Source organism: Salvia miltiorrhiza, chromosome 4 (genome assembly GCF_028751815.1).
Source record: "Salvia miltiorrhiza cultivar Shanhuang (shh) chromosome 4, IMPLAD_Smil_shh, whole genome shotgun sequence".
Lineage (NCBI taxonomy): Eukaryota > Viridiplantae > Streptophyta > Magnoliopsida > Lamiales > Lamiaceae > Salvia > Salvia miltiorrhiza.
In genome coordinates, this window is record NC_080390.1 from 13,377,422 (window position 1) to 13,392,166 (window position 14,745).

A 14,745-nucleotide genomic window follows, 5' to 3' on the forward strand; every position below is an offset into this window, starting at 1 on the left:
GCATAACACTTTCCTATAAATCTATGTTAAAACTATCATAGACCAAATAACTTAAGTCCTCGTACTCGAACACTATATTACGGTCTTAGCTTGAACTCTGAATTTCTATCATAATGAGCGGTCGATATCACTTATAGGACAAAGACTAATCTCAACTAATTTAACACAATGAGACACAATTATACGATGCTATAGTTTGGGTAGTATACTACATCAGTAGACTAACACTTCTTGGTCTTATCAATCAAGGGGATCTATTATGACAACTCAAAAGTTGCAAGGCTCAAAATAAACACAACATTCAAAGCAAGGTGTTGTAGAAACTGTTTAAGAGATTCAAAAGAATGACCAGAGGTTAGGAAATGGTTAACAACAAGGTCGAACAAAATGACCTCGAGTAAGAACCTATCTAGCTTTTTAACCGAAAGTTGAAACACATGGGTTTTCAACCCAAAAGACGTCTACTGAGATTTGGATCATGTGGACTGGCCAGGTCTAACATCATCACCTCCCAGTCACACGGGAAACATCGTCCCAAACTTGGAGAGCCATGGACATATTATACATGACGAATCTTAAGTTCGTAAAAGCAACTAAAACTCAACTTAAGGTTCTATGTCCTATTGAACTAGACTCTTACTCCCCTAGGTCTACCTTCTTACATAAGTGTACGTACATAGCATACCGATAGTCGCACCATAACTTCTATACAACTTGTAGTCCCAAGGACATGGGCAGTAGTCCAAAAGCATGTATATTGAGCTATAGCAGCTCCTATGTTGCCATCAAAAGCTATCCTGATATCCTGATATGCCCTGGTGGTCTATGTTGGGGTCAGACGCGGGGCCCTCCTAACTATCGGAATAGGCCTGGACGTAACCATCTTTAGCAGATAAGGGCAAAGGTGAGTCTTCTTATACGTAAGCATACGTAAATCTCTTAAAGGTAAAAGGTTATGAACATACTATGCATAACAAAACATAAGTTTCATTATGACAACTAAACTTATCTTAAGGTTTTCTATCTTATTGATCTCAAACCCCAAACCCCACTAAAACATACACACACATACAGACAAAACATACTATTCTTAAAATCTATCGTATAGCAAAAGTCGATTCGATGTTCCGTCGCGTGTGAACACTCGAACGTAGAGACTATGCTCAAACCCTTGATGCAACATTTGCCTCGAATTCATCTTGTTATCGTCATTCCGTGCTTTTCCTTCAACGCGTACATATCTTTTCATTCCTCTTTCATTCTTCTAAATCATCACTTTAAGAATCTAGATTGTAGAGATATCCTACTAATCTAGTAGTCTATGTTCTTTTAGAATCGTGATAATGCCACTTATAGCAATCTATGTTTTCTGGGGAAAGCAAGTGTAAATTTTCTATCATTCCTCTTATCATAACATCATAACTGCAAAGATATGCCATGAAAGGCAAAACATTCAATATTTCATCATAGCATGCTCTTTACATAAACATATTCATAAAACAGCTTGAAACAATAACATCTTTAAAACTTTGAAACTGCAGTTACCTTTTTCCTTGATTGAGCACGATGCAATGGAGTGTTGAGCGGTGTCGTATGAACCCATGTAAATCTAGTGAATTAAGCTAGAATCGACTATTTAGAATGAGGTTTCTAGGTCAGAGCAAACGAACTGCTCTGATACCATTCTGTCACAGCCCACTATCCCAGTGACGGGTTAATCGGGGTTATGACTTGGGTGAACAATAAGAAAAGGAAATTAAAGGGGATTTGCTAAGTAACCAACATTAATAACAACAACTAGTGATATATAAACAACTGCTTGGATATTTTACAAACGATTATGCCATAACGACCAGGCCCAAGGGAAAGTTAAACAAAGTGAAAGAGTAATAAGTTCCATAATACGATAACAAATTCAGAGTGTTTGCAGCGGAAAAACGTGTGAGTTATGCATATGGAGATGCATACTCAAGGTTTCATTACGTATCCATCAAAAGAATTCCCGCTCAACACCAAACCATTCCATCGCCTGCTCAACCTGCACATTTAGAAATATATGCAGGGCTGAGTATAAAAATACTCAGTGGCATAAGCCGAAAAACATCATGCATACATATATAAATTGAACTGCCATAACAGTAACACACAGGGGTTTTCTTAAATGACCTGCGCTTACTAAAACATTTCTGTCATTTTCATAAAGTTGGATGGCCATCCTATTTTCAGTCTATATGATCCATATCTGTCCTTTCAGTCACGCGCCGGGAAGGAGGCCTCCTTACCACGGACGCCAAGACCGGTCGCAAGCGACTCGCGGTCTCCATGAGTGTACACGTTAACCCTAGCTAGCGACCTTTGTCTAGCATAGGATCCCAATTGGATTTCCTTTAAAGTTGGCGAACCAACACAGATAGGATACATATAAAAACATAAACATTTTTGGCAGTCAATCATTTCATAAACATTTCATTCATAAACATTTCCATTTTCATTTCATAAGAGTCATTTATCATTTGGGCATAATAATAAACTGAACTTAACAGTTAAAAATCATCTCATGCATATATTCGTATAAGAGGCCTACGACACGCAGGGGATCTCTATATACGTATAGTAAAAGTAATGCCCACCTTAAACGTTCTTAAAGCTGGCGTGGAGTCGCTTCTCCTTCGGCTTCACTTTCTGTCGCCCGGACCTTCATTGATGAAGAGTCGATAAGTTCGTGAGGAAATTGTCATGAGACAAAGTCTAATTCTACGTGCCTAAGGTATCTTTTAGTGTTTTAGGGTTCTAGCATCCATAATTCGTTCGATTAAAGACAGTCAAAACCACATAAACTTGACTAATCATATAACCTTACGGGAAATCACATAGCAACAAGATAAAAGAAAACAATATCCTTAAACTTAATATCATTTAGAAATTCACAAGCTCACATAAGAGATAAAAAGCCCGCACAATTATTTGATTTCATAAATTTAAATAAGACATTTTAACCCCATTGATATTAAATAAAAATATTTTACCCATTTAAAAACCATACTCATAAAGCCTTGAAATATTATAATAAATGCAAGCTTATTCCCAAAAATTTTCCTTTAAAGTCCATCAATAAATTTAAATAAAAGAACGGACTTCATTTAAAATAAATAGTCCCAACCGTCAATATTAAAATTTAAATCAAGAGATTTAAATTCACTAAAATAATTTAGTGAAAACTCAAACATTTTTAAAAGAAATAAGGCCAAAATTCGTAGGCTTTATTATTCATATTACAGCCCAAAAATAATTAAAATGGCCCAATCAATTAAATAAACACCCATCAGGATTTAAAGGCAAAAAGGGGCCAACAGAAATTAAAATAAATTGTCCAGCATTTAAAATTTGGCCCACTGATTTTAATGCAAAATTCGGCCCAAACAAATTAAATAAATCCATCAGCTTTTCTTTTTTTTTTTATCAAAAGGCCCAGTGCACTTAAAAATTCGGCCCATTCCTTCTCTTTTCTTTAAAAATTGTCGGCCCAGCCATTAGAGGCTTAAGCCCAAATCAAACAAAGGCCTAATTCTATAACACACACATAACACACAAATACACACACAAGCCTCACTCTCTCTCTATCCTCGGCTCTCTCTCCCGGCTCTCTCTGCTCTCTCTCTGCTCGGTCGAGTGCGGCGCCGCCTTCGGCGCGCCGCCTCGCCGAGCACCTCCCTTCCCCCTCTCATCTCTCTGACCTCCTCCGTCTGCCTCCCTCTTTCTCAGTTCTTTCTCCCTCGCCGGAATCGTTGCACGCGCCGCCTCGATATCCGCAGCCGCCGCCTCGCCGTGATGGAGCTCGGCCGTCGTCCATCTGGTCTTCCGCCTTCGGCCTCCGCTCGAAGAAGGGCGTGGGGTAGCTTCCTCTCCATCCCCTCGTCTGGAACAGGGCGTCTGCCCTCTCCGCCATAGGGAGCGCACGGCCGCCGTCTGGTCGCCTCCTCCGTCGTCCGTCTGGCTGGAGTCGCGGTGGAGGCCGGGCCTTGCCTCATTGGAAAGGTAGGTTCCAATTCTTCCCCCTTTTCTCTCTTTTCTATTTTTAAACCCAGATCTGAAATTGCCCCCCCCTTCTTTTCCTCTTTTCCGGCCGATCAGGAACAGCCCGTTGCTCCCGCCGCCGTGTCGCCGCTGCCGATGCCGCCGCGTCGTCGTCACCGGAGAAGATGAGTCCTCCCTTCTCTCTCTCTCTCTTCCCTTTTTTTTTAAAACTTACTCTCTCTCTCTCTCTCTCGGTCGTTTCAGACAGAAAAGGAAAAAGGCGGTGGCTTGCCGCCGCGCCGTCTCCGGCCGTGAGCAGCCGCCGGCTGCTCTCACTCCTCCCTCCGTCCCCGGTCACACACACACAGAGACACAAAGAGTCCAAATTTTCAGTTTACACAGAACACTTAGGTTTTCAAAATTTGTTCTTTCTATTCTTGTCTATTCTCAAAATCAAATCTTGTAATTGTAATAGGTAGAAAGTGAAGTGATGATGAGTGTGTGTGTTCGTTGCTGTTTCTTTCTTCTTCCCTTGTTTTTTTGTTTGATGCAGAATTAACAAATGATGTGGGGAGGTTTTGGAGTAACCTTGATTTGGTGATGTTGTTGGAATCTGTGAATTGTAAACAAATATAAGAATGAGTTTTGCTTTCTTTGAAACTGGAACAATTGATGGAGATTAATCAAGTAATCACCTTCTTGATTTTGAATCTTGGAAGTAGTCGAAACTGCAAAACTTGGGACTGATCCTGGAGATCTGGAAACAGCCGAGTCTTGATGATTGAAATTTTGGAATTTATTTGGTAATTTGGAAGCCATCGAGAACTTAGAGTAGGAATTGAGAGAGATTGATAATGTAGAGATTGGAGAGAGAATGTAGAGATTGGAGAGAATGAGAGATTAGAGAGAGAGAATGTATGTGTCTTAATGTGTAAGTTAAACTTGTAGATAAGTGAAAGGCTTAATAAGGAAGCCAAACCTTTGATTTGGATAAGAAAGAATATTTTGGAATTACTAATAAGGCAATTTGGTGATTATGGAATTGGAGCAAAAATAATAAAATGTAGTAAGTGAAAGGATGTGAGATTAAAACAATTTAAGGGAAGTAAGTGCATGTTAATTACTTTAAAAAAACTCATGACCTTAATAAATAAATAAAATGATCTTTAATAAAATCATTAAAATAAAACCCTCGATTGAATAATATCCCACTTAAAGGAAATTTCATGACTTCATGCAAAATAAAATAAAATAAATCCATGTGGTTCATATAAATGCACTTAACTCACGAACTAAAACTTATGCACCATATAAAAAAAAATCCTTTTAATCTCAAATAGATTCAAATAAATAAAATCAAGCACGTTAATCACATATATAACAATTAAATCACATCAGATAAATCAAACCACTTTTATTATTAATGGATGCTGAACCCTAATTATTAAAATTTAAGCCTTTAATCAGTCATTACAAGTCGGGATATGACAATGATGTTGAGTAAGAACCCTAAGATCGATAATTTAGAAGAACTAGTCTTAAGAGCTGACGTATGTTTTCTTTTTAAGAATGCCGCCAAGAAGAAGATATAGAAATCAAGAAGAGGAAGAGGAGGAACAAAGAGAACCTACGCCACCACCACCCCCTCCACAGCCAGAAAGGAGAATAGAAGAACTCTTTTTGAGGCAAAATCCACCAACATTAAATGGATCAGGAGATCCCGCTGAAACCGAGGAGTGGATTCGAAGTATGGAGAGAATTTTCAGATTCCTTAGATGTAACGACGCTGAGCGTCTCATGTGTATGTCGTATCAACTTAAGGGATCCGCAGATTTCTGGTGGGAAGCGAAACAGAAAACGATGAACGAGGAGCAAATAACAGCTCTTACGTGGGAGCAATTCAAAGAAGCTCTTTGCGAGAAATACATACCCTGAAGCTATCGAAAGAAGAAAGAGATGGAGTTTATAAATCTAAAGCAAGGGAATAAGACGGTAGCCGAGTATGACCGACAGTTTTGCGATTTGGCTCGATATGCTCCATATCGAGTAGATACAGATAAAAAGATGTCGGAACTATTTTGCTCTGGATTAAAGCAAGAGTTACGAGTCGTTTTAGCGAGTCAGAGTGCGCTAACCTACACTGAGACTTTAAACCGAGCACTAGACATGGAACTGGCAATGCAGCCAGAGAGACCGAGTCAAGGCCCGATGCCACAATTAAACCCGAGTGTTCAATCGGGAAACCATCCTTTTGCTGGACAAGGCCAAAAGGGTAAGAGAAAATGGGATGACCGGAGTCAAGGTCCCAATAAGCCGTGGCAGAGTCAGAATGCGCCACCGCAGTTTCAGAACAGAGATAAACGGCCTTATGTTGGCCCAGCTGCTCCAGCAGCAGTTTTTCAAGGACCGCGAGGGTTACCGCCTTGCCCGAAGTGCAATAAACTACACTTGGGAGAGTGTAAAATGGGACAGAATACCTGTTACACCTGCGGAAAGGTCGGGCACTACTCGAACCAGTGTCCAAATCGTCAGCAAAGTGGAAGCGGAGGACGACCGAGTCAGTTTCGGCCGCAACTCAAAGCAATGGAAGGAATTCTACCACTACCTCCACCACAGCGACAACAGCCAGCCTATCGACCACGTCAGTCAAGAAGGCAACCCCCAGCCCCGCAGGTAAATCAACAGCATCACCAGAGGGTGTTCGCACTTGAGCAGAAAGCACCAGAGAAAAATTAAGGAAATTTGACAGGTATAGGCAAGTTGAAAGGAGTGCCTATAGTAATTTTGTTTGATACTGGAGCTTCGCATTCTTTTATCTCACATACTTGTGTCGATACGTTAGAACTGAACATAGAACCTGCTCCACAACATCTAAGGGTAACCACTCCCATAGGCAGAACTTTTACGGTTTCACGTGTGTGTCCTAACTTAGAATTTGAGTTAGGATCAATACAGCTTAAGGCTAGAAACCTGAGGGTAATGCCTATGTGGCATTTGGACATCATATTGGGAATGGATTGGTTAGAGAAAAACCATGCGACGATACAATGCAAGGAGAGACGCATATCTTTTCAACCTCCCGGCCAAGAGTCTACCTCTTTTATTGGCATTGAAAGGAAATGGAAAAAGACGCCAATCATCTCAGCGCTACAAGCCAAAAAGCTTTTGGAGAGGAATGATACAACTGCGTACGTTGTATACTTAAATCAAAACGAGGAATCAAAGGCAAACATCGACGACGTGTCAGTTGTGCGGGAGTATCAAGACGTTTTTCCTGAAGCTTTGCCAGGATTACCACCCGATCGGCAACTCGAGTTTACGATCGACCTTGAGCACGGAGCCGCACCAATATCAAAAGCACCTTATAGAATGGCACCGGCAGAGTTACAGGAGTTGAAGCTGCAATTGCAAGAATTGTTGGACATGGGTTTCATTCGACCCAGTGTTTCCCCATGGGGAGCACCAGTTCTTTTTGTCAAGAAAAAAGATGGCAGCTTGAGGTTATGCATCGATTATCGTGAGTTGAATAAGGTGACGCTGAAAAACAAGTATCCGTTGCCCCGGATAGATGACCTGTTCGACCAACTACAAGGAGCGAAAACTTTTTCAAAGATTGATTTAAGATCGGGATACCATCAATTGAAAATACGGTCAGAGGATATTCCGAAAACGGCATTTCGTACAAGATATGGACACTATGAGTTTATAGTGATGCCTTTTGGACTAACAAATGCCCCTGCCGTGTTCATGGACCTCATGAACCGTGTTTTCCACGAATACTTAGATAAGTTCGTGGTAGTCTTTATCGATGATATCTTGATTTACTCGAGAAGTAAACAGGAACATGAAGAACATCTAAGGATCGTGTTAGAGAAATTGCGAGTTGAGAAACTTTATGCTAAGTTTAGCAAATGCGAGTTTTGGCTCAAGGAAGTCAATTTTCTGGGCCACATCGTTTCTGCAAGGGGAATTGAGGTAGATCCAACAAAAGTACAAGCTGTACAAGAATGGAGATCACCAACTACGCAGCATGAAATACGCAGTTTTCTAGGGTTAGCAGGTTATTACCGAAGGTTCATTGAGGGCTTTTCAAAAATTGCTAAGCCAATAACGCACCTGCTAAAAAAGGATGTCAAGTACGAGTGGACTGACGCGTGTGAGCGAAGTTTCCAAGAATTGAAGAAGAGACTCACCACTGCTCCAGTGCTAGCTGTTCCAAGGGCAGATAAAGAGTACGCTGTCTACACAGATGCATCAAAGAATGGTCTAGGATGTGTACTTATGTAAGACGGAAAAGTGATAGCTTATGCATCACGACAACTTAGACCACATGAGATGAATTACCCGACGCATGATTTAGAATTAGCAGCAGTGGTACACGCATTGAAGATATGGAGACACCATCTTTATGGAGTACGGTGTGAAATATACACCGATCACAAAAGTCTCAAATATTTCTTCGAGCAAAAGGATCTCAATATGCGACAGAGAAGATGGCTCGAGTTAGTAAAAGATTATGATTGTGGAATTAATTACCACCCTGGAAAGGCTAACGTTGTAGCTGACGCTTTGAGTAGAAGTAATCAAGTAGAATTGGGATTTCTCCTTACCCAAGAAAAGGACTTGATCAAAGAATTCGAGAGGATGAACATAGAAGTTATATTACCACCACAAACGACAGGGGTCGTATTGGCCACATTGAGTATTGCACCGGATTTGCGATCAAGGATTATCGCGGCGCAACGAGAAGATGAGAAAATGGAAAAATTGCGTATGAGGATTCGAACTGAGAAAATGGAAGGTTATCAAGAAGCGGCAGACAATGCCATCTTATACGAAAGAAGATTGTGTGTGCCTGATAAAGATGAGTTGAAGAATGAAATTTTGAGCGAAGCTCATGACACTCCGTACACCGCACACCCAGGAAGCACGAAGATATACCAAGATCTGAAAACTCGGTTTTGGTGGGAAGGAATGAAGAGAGAGATAGCAGCTTTCGTAGAAAGATGTTTGGCATGTCAACAAGTAAAAGCACTACACCAAAGACCCTATGGCAAACTACACCCATTAGAGATTCCCGAGTGGAAGTGGGATCACATAGCTATGGATTTTGTCACTGGGTTGCCAAAGTCGAAAAAAGGTAACACAGCCATTTGGGTAGTTGTTGATAGATTGACAAAGAGTGCCCATTTTGTACCTATCTCGATTACTTATGGATCTGACAAGCTAGCTCAGATCTATGTTCGAGAGATAGTACGACTGCATGGAGTACCGTTGACGATCACATCCGACAGAGATTCCAAATTTACCTCACGGTTTTGGATAAGCATGCAGAAGGAGTTGGGTACTAAATTGAATTTTAGTACAGCTTTTCATCCTCAAACAGACGGACAATCTGAAAGGACTATACAAGTTCTGGAAGATATGATCCGAACTGTTGTGCTAGACAAAGGGACCCAATGGGAACAAGTTTTGCCCTTAATTGAGTTTGCTTATAATAATAGTTTCCAGTCAACTATTAACATGGCGCCATATGAAGCCTTGTATGGGAAGAAGTGTAGATCTCCGCTCTATTGGGACGAAGTAGGAGAAAGAAAGGTACTTGGACCTGAAGCAGTAGAAGAAATGATTTCTACTGTGCGACAGATTCGTCAGAGAATCAAGGAGGCCCAAGATCGTCAAAAGTCCTACGCAGATACTAGAAGAACGGAGATTCATTTCGATGTGGGAAATAAAGTTTTTCTGAAAGTTTCCCCATCTCGAGGAGTGCATCGATTCGGTGTGAAAGGAAAGCTTAAACCGAGATACATAGGACCGTATGATATACTAGAGAAAGTAGGCCCCGTTGCTTACAGACTTGCGTTGCCACCACACTTCGCAAACGTCCACGACGTTTTTCATGTATCTCAACTGAGGAAGTACGTGTTTGATCCAAAACACGTCATTCACCAAGAAGAAGTATCCTTGGAACCAGACTTGAGCTATGAGGAGAGGCCAGAAGTTATTCTGGATAGAAAGATACAGCAGTTGCGAAACAAATCAATTGCTTTGGTGAAGATTCAATGGAGACACCATGGCCAAGAAGAAGCAACTTGGGAACTTGAGCAGAAGATGAAGGAGAAGTACCCCGAGCTTTTTCCCGAAGGTAAATAACGTAAATTTCGGGACGAAATTTTTTTTAGGGGGGTAGGATGTAACACCCCGCATTTTCCTCTTTTTAAATATTTTGAGATTTATGTTTAAGAGCACTGAGATATAAAAATAAGTTATTGATGAGATAAGATTTTTAATAAGTTGAACTATTATGTTTTCAATGAAGAACTAGTGAATGAAATACTTTGAGGAAATAAAGATGTATAGAGATGAAAGATGTATAGAGATGATGGTTGAACGAGGATGAGGTTAAAGATGTCTTTTCTTTTGATAGTATGTTAGCCGAGTTCTGGCCTTGGAGTTCTGTTTTGGCCTAGGAGTTTGCTATGGCTTGCGAGCTCGGCTCGGGATGCGGGCTCTGGAATGCCATAGGTGAGGCCATTCCTCTGGAATGCCATAGGTGAGGCCATTCCTCTGGAATGCCATAGGTGAGGTGATTCCTATGGAATTTCCATAGGTGAGGCCATTCCTCTGGAATGCCATAGGTGAGGTCATTCCTCTGGAATGCCATAGGTGAGACCATTCCTCTGCCTTCGTCTGCCCAAACAGAGGGGAAGCCATTCCTCTGCCTTCGTCTGCCCAAACAGAGGGGAAGTCATTCCTCTGCCAGACAGAGGGGAAGCCATTCCTCTGCCTTCGTCTGCCCAAACAGAGGGGAAGTCATTCCTCTGCCAGACAGAGGGGAAGCCATTCCTCTGCCATTCATCTGCCCAAACAGAGGGGAAGTCATTCCTCTGCCAGACAGAGGGGAAGCCATTCCTCTGCCATTCGTCTGCCCAAACAGAGGGGAAGCCATTCCTCTGCCCAGACAGAGGGAAAGCCATTCGTCTGCCCAAACAGAGGGGAAGCCATCCCTCTGCCCAGACAGAGAATGCATTCCTTTGGCGAGCATTTCTCTGCTCTGGTGCAGAACCTACTTTAGAGAGAGAGAGGTCAAAGCAAGTGGATAAACTTTGTTAACGGATAAGATATTTTATGCAAGTGGATAATTAAAGCATGTGTTAATTATCCAATACTTGATGACTAAGTAAATGGGGTTATATATATATATATGTATAACACCTTTCTCTTTCATCCTCACCATAGCAGCCGTCACTTTCATCTCACTTTTCTCTCTCTTTCTCCATCAACACCTTCCATTGTTGGGCATAACCAAAGCTCCATAGATCAATTCTACACCATAGAAAGCTCTAAAATCAAGCATGAAACATCAATATCTCCATTAATCAAAAGCTAGATTGTGATTGAAAGCTTGGTTTCAAGAAGGAGGAGCTATATACTTTTCTCTTCAAACTCATAGAGTAAGCTTCTAAACACATGAATTTACTTATATCTAAGCTTTATGAGCATGAAAATGGAGGATCAAAGCATGAAAACAACTCTTAATCTAAGATTGGTAATTTTCGAAGATTACTAGGGTTGGAAGTCTTTTAAAATTTTTGTCGTCTTCTAACTTTAAGATGGAAAGTATATGCATGCTATTAAGATGTTATTTGTTGGTCATTGAATGAAAAGCATGTTTTGATTTTAAGATATGGTGTATAAAGGTGTTAGGTTGCGTGATGATTGGAAGATAAGATTCATGAAGAGAGTGAGGATTTTAGTATGAAATGAGCCTATGAGATTGAAGTTATGATTGTTGATGGATTAAAATGATGATTAGAAATGTTTGATAATGATTATGATGAATTGGGTTGACAAGAAAATAGAGTATGCTTGGCTATACGTTTAGGATGGACTAGTTGATGAGTTAATTGGCTAGCTTTTAAGCTACTGACTTAATGGTTTTCGACGGGGTATTTGATACCCAAAAATCTTGAAAATTTTATGGTAAACATATATAAGTGTTAGGAACGTTCATGTAAAATTTGAGGTCATTTGAACATCGTCTGATAACCTTTTAAATTATGAGTCTCCAACTGCAACTTTCTACTGGAAGTGTGGAAGAAACTGATATTAGAGTCACTTTTCCAGTATCTTATTCTAAGTTTATGGTTTCCAAATTTTTATATGAACAAGGTGAGCATGTTATCTAGCTACCCATAACATTTTAAGTCTTTTTGACAAGATCTACTATTTTTCTAAAATCAAAAATTTCAGTTGCACAAAACTGTCGAAAATGGTAGACTGTAGGAAAATGGTCATATCTCTTAAAACACTTAGAGTTTTGCAACCTACTTTTTTTTAAATGAAACTAGACGTCAAGAGGTTTCAAACGGTATGAGTCCCAAACCCAGGAGAGTTCCGAGGTAAAGCAGTTTATTGCTTGAAGTTGGGACAGAGTATATGAAGTCAAGTATGGTTTTGCACAAAGTACACCTACCTTTGATTTAGTAAATTGCATGTGTTAAAGATGATAACTATACACCTTAGTAATTCATAAAAATGCTAATGGGATACATATATATATATATATGTGTTTATATATATATATAACACTTTTTCCGAGTTTAATTTACTTAACCAAATTGGTTCTCTTGAGATATTAAACCACTTAGTAATATCATTAAGCATTATGTGAATTATCGAGTATATATTAAAGAATGTGATATAACCTCATAACTTTAGTTTGTGATTGCTAAGGGTTATCTGGGTTTGTGTATTTAGAAGTCTTTCCTTAATGAACATATTAACTTAAAACTTTGGTATGTGGTTGATAATGAAATCGATGAATAATTAGGAAGTATTATTATAAGAGTGTTTTGGTTACAAAAGAGTGATTAGTTACAAGGAAACAATGAGAAGGGAAGACTAGTACTTAGATGAGAATAGAAAACCTAGTGAGGATTTGTCTGATTGACGTTTATTTTATTACATGAATCGTCTATGCCAACGATGATATCTGAAGACACAAGTCAAGGGCATAAGTAGGATTTTTCCGAAGTACAAGGACCAAAGCTAAGATTTCCAGGTGGGCATTACTTTCTAATACCTCTATTACAGGCTTTCTAAATGATGATTTTGATGATGTCTATAAGTTTTAAGATGATAAATTGATGTTTGAACTACTTAACTTGCCGAATTTTGATGACGACGAGCCTGTATGTTACCCTCTACTGATGAGATAAGACGATTTCGGGTCCTACCAAAGGCGGGATTGTGTACACGGAGGTAACCGTGAGCTGTATACCGGGTTGGCCGGTCAGAAATGACTGTGAGCCGACTGTCTGGTCGGCCGGTTACGGTGCTTGAGAAGGAGGCCTACTTCTCAGTACCATGATGATGATGATGAGTTGTAGAAGGGGTACTACATGCTAAGTATTTATGACTGCAGTCTATCTTTCATTACTTTATGATGCTTATAATTTATCTTTTGCTTACACGGGTTCTTTTAAAGAAAAACCCCTGTGTGATGTTTAAATGGCAAGTTAAATGTATAGCTCTAAGAGCGAGATTGTTTATTTTCGGCTTATGTCCACTGAGTATTTATACTCAGCCCTGCATGTATTTCTAAATGTGCAGGATGAGCAAGGAGGGAGATTGGGGAATCGCTGGAGGGCTGTTGTTCATAGACGACCCTTTTAAGTACCGTATTTTACTTCTATACGGTTGTGCGAATAGTTGAAGACTATGTTCTTGAAACTTATTTAGGATTGTTACTCTCAGCTATATGTCTTCATACATATAGTCTGATCACGTTATGCTGTGCTACCCTGAACAATATGAATCATTGTAACTATTTAGCTATACTCCCTTTGTTTATGTTGACTAGAACCTTGATACATTTGAATGAATGAAGCCGATAATGTTTCTTTTAAGATTGATGATATTATATTTTTTTTTAACTTGAATTATTAGTAGCTTCCGCTTGACGAGTCTTTCAGATTCCTTTGTTCTACCCTATCTTTTTATTAGTCGTATCGATACCCAATCTACGCTATCACTGGCTAGATGTCGGGCTGCGACACAAAAATGCATGTTTATCAAAGGAGAATTTTTTTACCTGAGTTCGAATCTTGGAGCGAACGAAAATTTTACTAATTTTCTAAATATCGTTATTCAACACTATATACTATGATATTCATCACTATACAATAGCTTTTTCATTAGTGTCACATCTCATAAAAAATAATAATCTCACTATAACCTTATATACCATGTCTATTTATTTTAAATATGGTAGTATGTTGTATCAAATTTGGAATACATATTGTGTACATGTAGATTCTTTAGATTGTGTAATGTGACATCACACATTTTATTTTTATTTTTAATTACTTCAAATAAAGGGCAAACTAGTAATTGGAGAATTGTTTCAGTTATAGTCTCTCTCTTCTTGTCTCGCACGCTCGCGTTGGTTGGGTAATCCCGTAAAGCCTTCACAAATACTCCTGTGCAACCGGTTGTACCGTGAAACTGGTTTCCAGAATGACACTACTTCATTCGGAAAATGACACTTGAACATTTTCGAATGACACTACTTCAACATACAAATGACACTTGAAGATCTTCAAGCGTCATTTGTATGTTGAAGTAGTGTTATTCAGAAACCAGTTGCACCGTGCAACCGGTTGCATGGGAGACTGCCTCTAAAGTCTTTGGGTTTATTTGTATTGCAATACATATTTGTATTCGACC

The 14,745-nt window shown here is 39.6% G+C and overlaps 1 protein-coding gene and 2 long non-coding RNA genes across 3 annotated transcripts in view; 2 read left to right on the forward strand and 1 right to left on the reverse strand.

The window, feature by feature from the left end:
• Positions 1-14,745, forward strand: part of LOC131023031 (protein ROOT HAIR DEFECTIVE 3 homolog 2-like) — a 79,979-nt gene that overhangs the window by 64,529 nt on the left and 705 nt on the right. The gene's annotated exons all lie outside the window — the stretch shown is intronic.
• LOC131023657 (uncharacterized) lies at positions 1,785-4,944 on the reverse strand. The gene is made up of 3 exons (XR_009101453.1): positions 4,710-4,944; positions 2,631-2,695; positions 1,785-2,038 (listed from the first exon to the last, which is right to left on the reverse strand). It is a non-coding gene; the product is annotated as an uncharacterized LOC131023657 (long non-coding RNA).
• LOC131023659 (uncharacterized) lies at positions 3,522-4,674 on the forward strand. The gene is made up of 2 exons (XR_009101455.1): positions 3,522-4,035; positions 4,132-4,674. It is a non-coding gene; the product is annotated as an uncharacterized LOC131023659 (long non-coding RNA).